General features: G+C 32.4%; 1 non-coding gene across 1 annotated transcript; it reads right to left on the bottom strand.

Annotated features, from left to right (window-relative positions):
- Nucleotides 1-11,850: 11,850 nt before the first annotated feature.
- TRNAS-ACU (transfer RNA serine (anticodon ACU)) lies at nt 11,851-11,924 on the bottom strand. The gene has a single exon. It is a non-coding gene; the product is annotated as a tRNA-Ser (tRNA).
- Between the last annotated feature and the right edge of the window lie 568 nt (nt 11,925-12,492).

Here is a 12,492-nt window from a genome sequence, read left to right as displayed (position 1 = left end):
GGCTTGCTGAGCACAAGTAATAAAAATCAGGATGGTTCCACCAGTATTCGAATTCTGACTCCCTGGATTATAAACCCAACACGATAGCTTTGTCCAGCTTGACGGGGGAATGAGAAATTGTGGATATTAAAAGGATGTCGCTGAAATAGGATTAATTGGCCTTTTTATTTATTTCATTTATTTTATTTATTTAGTTACTTAAGGATATTTATTCAATTAATATTAATTTATTAATTTAATTATTCAATTTAATTAATTAATTTATTTATTAATGTTATATATTTTATTAATTTAATGTATTTATTATTTAATTTATTTGACTAATTCAGTTTATTAATTAGTTTATTTCATTAATATAATTTATTTGGTTATTTATTTATTGTATTTCTTTCATTCATTACGTTAATTTATATAGTAAGTTATTTAATTTGTTTCATTAATGAAATTAAATTTATTTATTTATTTATTTATTAAAATCGTTTATTTTATTAATTTAATTCATTTAATTATTCAGTTCTTCGATTATATTTTATTTATTTATTTTATTTATTGCGCTTAATTAAGTTATTTAATTCAATACATTTAATTACTTAATTTAAATTATTTACTTACTCATAAAATTAATTTAATTTATTTAATTACTTATTATAATTTACTTAATTTAGTTACTTTTTAAATTAATTTAATGACTTAATTTAATTTACTTATGAAATTCATTAGTTTTATTAATTTCATTTATTTAGTTACTCACGTAATTCATTCAATTACTAATTGGTCCACACCTGTGGAGTAACGGTCAGCGCGTCTGGCTGCGAAACCTGGTGGCCTGGGTTCGAATTCCGGCCGGGGCAAGCTACCTGGTTGAGGTTTTTTCCGTGGTTTTCCATCAACCCAATACGAGCAAATGCTGGTAATTTTCGATGCTGGACCCCGGACTCATTTCACCGTCATTATCACCTTCATCTCATTCAGACGCTAAATAATCTGAGATGTTGATACAGCGTCGTAAAATAACCTAATAAAATAAATACTTAACACAATTTGTTTAATTACTTAGTTCAATATATTTAATTGATTTAATTTATTGAATTGGTTAATTAAATATAATTGTATATAATTGTTTTAATTTATTTAATTACTTAATATAATTTAACGAATTAATTTAAAGTATTTATTTATTAAATTAATTTATTTATTTCATTTTTTATTTTATTACTCTATTTTATTTATTCAAAGTAATTAATTTATTTAATACATTTAATTAATATAATTATTTATAAAATTTTTTATTTATTAATTTAATAAATTTATTTATTTCACTCATTTATTGCATCATTTTATTTATTTATCTGTTAGATTTTCTACCACTCCCATTAAAAAAAATATCTATTGAGACCAATAAATATTATAATCTAACAATCTGAAATACTAGCAATAAAATTATTGTACATGCTAAAATAATCAATTGAACCTAAAGATATAAGGTACACAAAAAAGTAAATGATAGCATTCAGTGATGATCTATATTAAGCTTAGTAAATTTAATAATAGACAATCCAGCTAAAAGTATAAGTAGACAAATCATATTTTACATTTAATGATGGTGAACTGTTTCTGTAAGAAATTAACTTCGAATTCCAACATTTAGCAAGTAACACTGTGAAAATAACCGCCATATTGGTCTAGTGGTTAGAGCGCTAGACTTTTAATTCTGTGGACCCGGTTCGATACCCTGCGTACCCGAGATATATAATTTGTGTCGGCCAAGCCCGTGATCCAGGTGGCACGGGTTTTATCCGGGTCCTCTGGTTCCCCTGTGCCATCCCACCTCCTCTCTATCATCATTTTATCACGGGTGATTTTGTCTGTGCTCTGTTCTGTGTGTTACATTCACAGACTTTTTCACTTTCCTTATTTGTTTATAAATAACTTTCTTTGTCCATTCATATTTATGTCCACAAGTTTTAATGTCCACCCTCTTTTTTTGGGTTCTTAGCAAGGGAGGCCTGTTTGCACTTCTAGCTCGATTGACCATTCTGAACAAAGTATTTTTCTGGTAAAACCTCCTTGGTTTATTCCGACAAGTTCTGCTTGTACAGGGACATCATTTTATTTTTACTAACATTTTTAATATTAACCTGGCTATACATTTAGAGAACCGGAAACACAGTTTCCTACCCGCTTCCACGACTGTAGTTCGATGATACTGGCTTAAAACGGAAACAAATCACTCTACTAGGTATAGGAGGGAAGAAAAGTAGTTCATCCATTTACGTAAACTAGAAAATATCGAAATTTTGAGTTCGTTAATTTTCATTAGGTTTTTTTTAATCAAAATACAGTAAGTACTGTATTAAGAATAAGTGTTTTTACTCACGAACCGAGTTATCCATGCGAACGTATTCATTATGCAGTGTATATTATACTGTCTACAGCACATTAGCGTACAATATAGAAAAAGAAGTTAAATTAAAAAATAATCATAATATGGATATTTAACATATTTTTGGAAATGGTGGCCGTTCATCTCGATACAGGCTTCAGTTCTTTTGTGCATATTATCGCACTATAGACTATTGCATCTAATTCCAATTGCCAGTTTCGTCCTTCGTACTAGTAACTCATGTTGAAATAATTCTGTACCTACTCTATAAAAGGGTACCTTACGTACTGTAAATTCAATCTTCACTTCTGCCAGACGCGCACAGATAAAATTACCAGTAGCGTAGCATGAAATTTTAGAGCAGGGGAAGCTAACTCAAGTTGTCTTTCATGCAATATGAGAAAACGTATTACAAAGATACAGTCTTAAAATAAATAGTTAATGTCAAGTCAGCAGTCGAAGATTGGTTGGAACATCGTAAGTAACACCAATAAGGCATGACCTCAAATGATACCTAGTAAAATATGATTTCACGGTTTACACACGTCTCTAACAAATAGACAGGTATACGTACAACAGTAGCTTACTCCCTTTCATACTTAGAGAAATCACAATATTAGTATCATTACGTAAGTATGCGTCTGTCTTGGTTGTGTCCTTCATTGACAGCAAGGGAGTCTGTTATTTGTTTTTTTAAATCACACTTTTATTCGTAAGTCAGTCTTGATAATACAATTGTCCTAAAAAAATCCAGTAAATTAGTGTTAGGAACTGTTATTTCACTCATTATTTATTATATCAGCCACAATGCACACTAACACTTCAACTGAACACAACTGACGAAAACGGATAACTCGGAAACTACTTATTTCAAATGTTAAAGCTAGCTTCTTGCGACTAGGGTAGTTTAGTTAGAAAGGGATGGAAAATCTGCGGGGTGGATTACACAGAAGAAACCAGTCTGCTTGGAAGCTGGTGTGTGCAGGCTTCTTGTTCACTGCTGCATCACAAATCATCCTGAGCTGCCGCATCACAATATTTAACGCGTAAATATAAATTCTATTAAAATTAATAAATAATTTTGTTCATAAACTGCAGGTTTATTATGAAATTATTATTAACTGGGGAAGCTGAGCTTTTTAGCTTACATTCACGCTACGCCACTGAAAATTACTCAGATATGCTATATGCTGTCCGTCCAAGTGGTTATGTCGCAGGATCGTAGAAAGAGGGAAATCACGTGACAGTTAATTACTTAACGAGTCCCTTTTATTTAAGTTATTTTAAACAGCTGTATAATATTACGTAAACGTCCAATTCCTAACAGTATCTAATATTTTCAGAAAAGAGCTAAGACAGCCCAGCTTTTAGAAAGGGGAGAGCAGAACCAGGTGGGGGAAACCGGGATGCGACGTAGGCAAACGGACAGTACCTGTGCGAAAATATGATTCAATATTCAAAGCTCTTTCGTCACTGGAAAACGCGAACATATTTCTGGAACGTACTATACTCACTAACTCAGTGCTATTTACTATATGCGGCCTTGATTCTGTGTGGAGGACGGTTGAACTTCATTAGTAGAAGGGGTGGGAGTGAAGTACATTAAAAAACTCAGGTACAATAAAAATTGAAGTAAAAATAAAATGCTGTCCCTGTAGGACTGTACTGCTGTCGGAGATTCATTGGGATGTTCTCTAGCTCTGTTTCTGAAATGCAGTACTGTTTCGTTTACTTCTACATCAGGGCAGGTAGATAGATTTGTATGGCTTCCTACCTTGAAAATAGTTACTTGGTTGTCGACATCGAAATTCATTGTCTACTTTGTGCAGTTCTTCATATCTCTAAACATTTATTTGTTCCATCCCTGTTAACAGAGTGAAATTATATATAAACGTTTGATACAGTAAATTGTGGCGTCCTTTCTTTGAAGAAATCGGTTGTGACATGTCTGATTGTATTTGAGGGAAACGTCACGGAGGCTGGAAAACCAATACTGTCGCAGAAGGTTATATTCTGTTACTATTATAATTAGCGTTAATTGTAAATAATATTGAAATAAATTCAATTTGTCATCTCGTTTTTCAATTCTAAATCAATTTCCAGGTTATATCAAAATTAGTTAATGTTACATTACATCAAGGTCAGTGACATTATTGTTCCTCGGAAAAAATCAATACTTTCGCGTCTGCGCACATCTCACAATTTACGAGCTATAAACAAGGTCACTTCCGATCTTCTGTCAGATACAAATAAAATGATTACTTCTGAATAATTTCAAGTTAGAAATGTGGTCGAGCATAAAAAGTCGTATGAAACTTGCCTATAATGGTAATTAAGACGCTCGTATGAAAATTTTGAAACTCGCTTGCGCTCGTTTCATAAACAAACATACTCGCGTCTTAATTACTATCATTATAGGCTCGTTGCATAATGTACTATTATTTATTAAATTAATTAATTTAATTCATTTTTTATTTAATTATTCTATTTTATTTATTAAAAGTAATTAATTTATTTAATACAGTTAATTAATGCATTAAATATATTATTAAATATAATTTTTATTTATTAATTTTATTTATTTATTTCACTTATTTATTTCATTATTTTATTTATTTATCTGGTAGATTTTCTACCACTCCCATTCAAACGAAATTAACTATTGAGACCAATAAATATTATACTGTAACAATCTGAAATAGATGAAATAAAATTATTATACAAGATAAAATAATCAGTTGAACCTAAAGATATAAGTTACACAAAAAAAAGTGAATGTTAGCATTCAGTGATGAACTATATTAAGCTTAGTAAATTGAATGATAAACAAACTAGCTAAAAGTATAAGTAGAGTATACTGTTTCGTTTACTACTACATCAGCGCAGTTAGATAGATTTGTATGGCTTCCTACCTTGAAAATAGTTACGTGGTTGTCGATATTGAAGTTCATTGTGTACTTTGTGCAGTTCTTCATATCTCTAAATATTTATTGGTTCCGTCCCTGTTAACAGAGTAAAATGATATATATTTAAATTTAATACAGTAAAATGTGGCGTCCTCTCTCTGAAGAAATCGGTTGTGACATGTCTGATTGTGTTTGTAGCTAGAATTAATAGGAATTTCCATGGAAACGGTGACAATTATTATCCGAATGCAAATTACAGATTGTTGGCAACACAGCCTGGACATCTGAATTTCTAAAAGAATGTAGTGAAATAGCAAAATGTAATTGTGATAATAAAGTATGCAACTAAACTGGGCTACACCAATTCAAAGGACAGTTTTAAAACGAAAAAAGGAAAACCCTTGTAAGAAAGTTTCGATACCTTGTTGAAGGAACTAAACTTTGTACATCGGGACTATAAACGTAGAGAAATAAAATAGGCCCCTAGTCTTCTGTGTTAAGCTAATATAACTAACCTGACTCTTACTTCATTTGAATCTAATAATATATTATAATATAATATAATATAATATAATATAATATAATATAATATAATATAATATAATATAATATAATATAATATAATATAATATAATATAATATAATATAATATAATATATAATATAATATATAATATAATATAATATATAATATAATATAATATATAATATAATATAATATATAATATAATATATAATATAATATAATATAATATAATATAATATAATATAATATATTATAATATATGTAATATAATAATAATAATAATAGACGTCTGTTTTCATCAAAATTAGTATCTATTTTCATCAAAATTAGTATCTATTTTCATCAAAATGGTCTATTTTCATCAAAATTAGTACCTATTTTCATCAAAATTAGTATCTATTTTTCTCAAAATTAGTATCTATTTTTATCAAAATGACTATCTATTTCCATTTTGAAATAATATATATTTTTTCTCAAAATTGGTATCTGTTTTCATCAAAATTAGTATCAGTTTTCATCAAAAATAGTAGGGTAAACTAGGGTCTGTTGGGCAGTCCGGCATGTTGGACACTCTGTACTTTAACGTGTTACCACGCCACTTGTGGGCACCACATTCTGCTAGAAGTCAATGACGGAAGTATCTATTTTCACCAAAATTATCTTTTTTCATCAAAATTACTATCTATTTTTCTCAAAATTAGTATCTATTTTTCTCAAAATTAGTAGATATTATTCTCAAAATTAATATCTATTTTTCTCAAAATTAATATCTATTTTTCTCCAAATTAATATCTATTTTTCTCAAAATTAATATATATTTTTCTCAAAATTAGTATCTATTTTTCTCAAAATTAGTATCTATTTTTCTCAAAATTAGTATCTATTTTCATCAAAATTATCTATTTTCATCAAAATTATCTATTTTCATCAAAATTATCTATTTTCATCAAAATTATCTATTTTCATCAAAATTATCTATTTTCATCAAAATTATCTATTTTTCTCAAAATTAGTATATATTTTCATCAAAATTGTCTATTTCTCTCAAAATTATTATCTAATGTTCTCAAAATTAGTATTTATTTTTCTCAAAATTAGTATCTATTTTTCTCAAAATTAGTATCTATATTTTCTGAAAATTAGTATCTATTTTCTGAAAATTAGTATCTATTTTTCTCAAAATTAGTATATATTTTCATCAAAATTGGTATCTATTTTCATCAAAATTGGTTTCTATTTTCATCAAAATTAGTGTCTTTTTTTCTCAAAATTAGTATCCATTTTTCTCAAAATTAGTATCCATTTTTCTCAAAATTAGTATCCTTTTTTATCAAAATTAGTATCCTTTTTTATCAAAATTAGTATTTATTTTTTCAAAATCAGTGTCTCTTTTTTTCCTCAAATTTAGTATCTATTTTCTCATCTGAAATGAATGACATTACTTACTCTATATATGTATATACACAGTGAAAGTGAAATAACCCTGTAGATTTTCAGATCAAATAACTCATGTTGTATATAACAAAAATATTGGCCGAAAATTCTTAGCTTTCCCAGGAAAAAAAAAAAAAAAAATGTTTTTTTTCTTAAAAGGTTTAACACCTTATTCGGGATCTATTGCGAGTGGGATCGTGATTTTTGTTCATATCGATAGAAAATCTAATAAAGAATCATTTATTCCTCTGGCGTATTTTTGTAGCGTGGACGGTTTTCGTGTAAATTTAATTAAAGGAAGAACATTAATTTTAAGTCACTGAACTATACGAACAAATTGCAACGTTTTAGTCAGAGGAGGAGAGGTTTACCTAGGAAGATAGGCCTGAGTTCGTTGACCTTTTTCATCTCTAATACTAGAAGAAAGTGCAGCGATGTTGCCAGACTTCTGGAACTTCCAACTTAATTTTGTAATTAACCGTGCATTTAATCACAAAACGTAATACAGGTTTTCTGTTCATTTCAGTGTATCCTATCGTCCTTTTCAATATGCAGTATTATTTTGCTTCTACCACAAAATATATCATTATGTCAATTAAATATATTATGTTTAATATAAAACTTTTTGTTATTTTTTTCTATTTGCTTACGCATATCACGATATCACACATTAAAAGTGAAAGTAAATCCATGGCGCTATAGCCCTTTGCAGGACCAAGACCGATCAGCCGGCTGCTGGCCTCACGTCCACATGCCGAAACAGAGGTGGACGATCATCCAACCAGAATGGAGGTATCGTGTGGTTAGCACAATGATCCCCCCAGCCGTTACAGCTGGTTTGTGAAACCGGATTTTCGCTACCTATCGTAGCTCCCCAAGTGCATCACGATGCTGGGTGGGCACCGGTCCCATACACTGGCCGAAATTTCATGAGAAAATTTCTTCCCCCACTAGGACTCGAACCAGCGCGCGTTCCGTAACGCGAGTCCTAGGCGGGATGCCTTATACCGTGATGCCACGGCGCGGGACATATCACACATTAGCATCACCAAAATATAAACTAAGCATGGTCTGTACTTTGCTCTCACACGAAGATTTGTGAACTGTCATCGAGTATTTTCGTGGTACTCATACGAACCTCTTTCACTGTCCACACTAGTTGCAGGAAAGCACACTACCAGCAAATAGTACACACCAAATTCTCTGTGATCTATTCTGCCCAAAATGGTGCCCGTTGTTTATGCATCTCTTCGATATTTCTTTGGATCCTCTAGTACACAATTTCCTTCTATCAATTCTACTATTGGAGCTTATGCGTATCATGTTACTATAGTTACAGCTGAAGCTACCATATTGCCAAGAATGTATCATTGTTGTTGTTTTCTAATGCCAGGCGTTTGACAATAAAGTCATTTGACCTCTTGCACTCCAATATTTTTCAAAGATATTATCATGGCCAGCCACTGAAGAACAGATTTTGAGGTGTTCCGCATCCATTTCTTGGTTTGAGTTGAAAAATGGGCAGTTAGGGGACTGATATATTCCAATTCTATGCTGGTGTTTGGCCAAACAATCATGGCCTGTTGCCAATCTAAATGCAGCTACAGACGATTTTCGTGGTAAATCGGGAATTAACTGTGGATTATGATGCAGAGAGTTCCATTTTTTCCCTTGAGATTGTGTTATCAAATTTTGTTTGTTGAAGTCTAAGTATGTAGATTTAATAAATCTTTTCACAGAGTAATACGTAGATTTAGTAACAGGTCTGTAAGTAGCAGTGTTGCCCTTCTTTGCTAAAGCATCCGCATTCTCGTTTCCCAGGATTCCACAATGGGATGGTATCCATTGGAATACAATTCTTTTATTGAGTGATATTAATTGAGAGAGCATTTTAGTTATTTCTGCTGTTTGAGATGAAGGTGTGTGTTTAGAGACTATTGATAGAATAGCTGCTTTGGAGTATGACAGTATAACTGCATTCTTAAATTTATTGATGTAGTATAGAAGATTCCTGAGACTTTCACTTATTGCAACGATTTCTCCATCAAAACTTGTTCCATACCCAAGAGATCTATTAAGTGAGAAGAGACAGCACGTAACACCTGCACCAGCACCTTGTTCTATGGAGATCAAGGATCCGTCAGTGTTTAAATGAAGGCAGTTTTGTGGAGGGTACGTAATATTTATTGTCTCTAAAGACAATTGTTTTAGTATTTCAGTGTTTACTTCTGGTTTCAGTATTTCTTCCGTTAAATTTAGATTATATTCTATATTTAATAGAGTTAAAGGGTTTGGTTTAATTTGTAAGTTTTCTTTTAAATTCGTGATATTGATTTTCTGTTTTAATTCTTGAACAATGGATATGAAACTTTTTTGAGTTTTCAATCTACAGAGAGGACAGTAGAATGTATCATTGTATTCAACAATACAGTCAACACTGGTGAGCTCAATAAAATGTAAGGAAAATGAAGGCCACGTACATTGGAATAGCTCTGTGGTAGCGCGTCTGCTTCAGACTAGCCGGTCCGGGTTAGTTTCCCGGCGGGTTCAGAAATTTTTCATATAAAATCTCTACCTCGGGACTAGGAGAAATGGCGGTACACAACTTCTAATCACTAAATTGTACACCAATATGCCTGGGTGAAATCCCAAATCTCTCCGCAGTGCATATAAAGAGAAAGCATATGTCACTGTTGATAGTGATTCGTCCGTCCGGACGGGGACGATAAGCCTTGGTGCTATTCGACAGGAGTAGGCTACGTGCCGGCACCGGGTTTCCCCATCTCTCATCATCCTCACCCATTCCCTGCACTAAACTTACCCGAAGGCTTACACATACACTTACCCTAATACACGACATAACTCGTCACAAATACACATCTTGCATAGCGTGGCCCGCCGAAGTGGTGTGCATCTTTAACGTGGGTCAGTCCTGCCATCTATCCGAAGTACGCGGAATCCGAATGACACATACACGGACACACACGCACTCTCACTCCCTCTCCCTCTCCCCCTCCAACGGGCGTCTGTGAAAAATGCGCGCCACCTGGAAATGTTGCTACTGTCCATACAGTCTACCCCGTACACGCCACACATGTCCCTGTGAATTTCACTCGGGTTATGTCCTTCAGCCAAAAAAATCGCACAACATTTCGTTGCTCTTCACAGGTTGACGACAGTAACATGCGCGCCACTTTTGTTGCGTAGTTCACGCTTCTCTCGCTAGAGCTGCGCATGCAAAACAAATTGTGTTGTAGTGAAAACTTCAAACTATATATCGGTGAAATGTCAACATCCCAGCCGCAATACCAACACAGAAAAAAAATATATTGTGCGTTACTTTCCGATCCACCCTCGTATATATATCAACACTATGGCTCAGATATAAAACGAAGACTTTAACATGAAATAAATAGAGCATAATGTTGAAGATTTCATTACCTTAGATTTCTCCAGTAAATACTCCAACATCGCATTCTCCACTGACATTCTTCTTTTTTCACCAAGCTGTGAATAAATCATATTCTCGCTCTTACCGTTTTTTATATTTCTCAGGCACCAAACCTATCCTTATACGCCGCTTCAACCACCTCGGGTGGAGTTCCTCCAAATTCTTCATCAATTTCCTCAAATTCCATTATAATTTTCAATTAATCTTTGTACCTTCTAAATGTTTTAATAAAATCAACCATCACACTCGGATGCGCAATGAGTGCCTTTTAACACTTATATTACAATATAGACTACTATTTTGGACGTTCGTGTTTTTTTCTCTATTTACAGCTATTGTTGTTCGGCCTTGAAAGTTGCATTTTCCACACAGACACTTGTTGCTAGGATACCATTCTTCATAACATGAAGCTGTACTAAAATAGACGCATTAAGTGCACTTGTTACTTAGTTACCATTACAGTGCAGTTTTGAGAAGGCTTTGGAATAATATTACTCTAAATTTTCGATGTATCTATATTGTATTTGCAATTTTAAAAATATCATAGTGCAAAAAGTGTTATATAATACATGTTTGTGAAGTGCATTACAAAATCGAGATTTGCCAACCTTGTATCTGAATATACTGTTGTATGATGCATTTCATTGGGTGTTTTGAGAAAGCCATTTTTTTTAATTTCCAATGTGCTCTGTCAATTTAAGATAGCAGTGTATTATGATAAGAAATGATTGAACGAATTTTAGTTCTGTCCTTTAAATGTCGAGAAATTTGATCCGAGCAAATGGAACATTTCAAAATTTCCTTTCTGAACGAAAAGTTACATTTTTGTTGGGATGAAATTTTTGCACATTTAAAGGACAAAACTAAAATCCTTTCAATAATTTATTATCATAATACACTGCCCTCTTAAATTGCCTGAGCATATTGGGAATTAAATCAATGCCTTTCACAAAACACGCTATGAAATGTTTCGCATTAAACAATTTTTATCTCGAAAAAGAGCAAAAACGAGAAAAATTGTATTAATCTGTTTGTTTTTGAAATATATCAGAGAATAAGCCCCTGAAATAATGACAGCACTTACGGTTCACGCTGTATGAATGTAGGCTATATAAAATTATATGTCTTCGAATAATTTCAAGAAAAAATTGTTCCTGGGCCGGGTATTGATCCCGGGACCCTTTGCTTAGTGCGCGAACGCTCTACCGACTGAGCTACCCCAGGAACCATACACGACGCCGTCACAATTTTTTCTTTTTATATCCACACTACTCAAATGGGCTGACAAGACGCCAGAACTCAACTATGAGTACACACAAATGCTGTGTGACTTAAATTGTGGCTTTCTGTTAACGTACCTCCAGTAACGAATGTATTATACAAATCTGGCTTTCAGGTAGTAGGAAAATTTTTCCTTGAAATTATTCAAACCTGCTTTACAGGGAGCTACTACCTGAAAGCCAGATTTACATAATATGTCTTCATTCGTTGGGACGGACCGTTTGGAAAACCACGAGATATGAAGTTCATCTTACCCTTTTGTTTGCATGATACTACGAGTGACTTCAATGTAAACTTTCAATGTCAAAACGTTACACCTTTCCTCTCCTTGTAGGTCGAATGTAGACCTCTCAGATCTCAAAGAGAAAGACCCGTTGCGTGATAATTCTGATGTGAGTTTGCCTTGGTCTAAAATAGCTCCATATTTTTCAAATCAACTATCGCCTATATCTCAAAGTAATTTTAATATAGATTTGCTATGAGTTAGATATATCAATATATGTACGAGGAAC

Source organism: Periplaneta americana, chromosome 1 (genome assembly GCF_040183065.1).
Source record: "Periplaneta americana isolate PAMFEO1 chromosome 1, P.americana_PAMFEO1_priV1, whole genome shotgun sequence".
In the NCBI taxonomy this organism is placed as follows: domain Eukaryota; kingdom Metazoa; phylum Arthropoda; class Insecta; order Blattodea; family Blattidae; genus Periplaneta; species Periplaneta americana.
The sequence above is the reverse complement of the archived record's forward strand: the minus strand, read 5'-3'. Positions and strand labels throughout refer to the sequence as shown.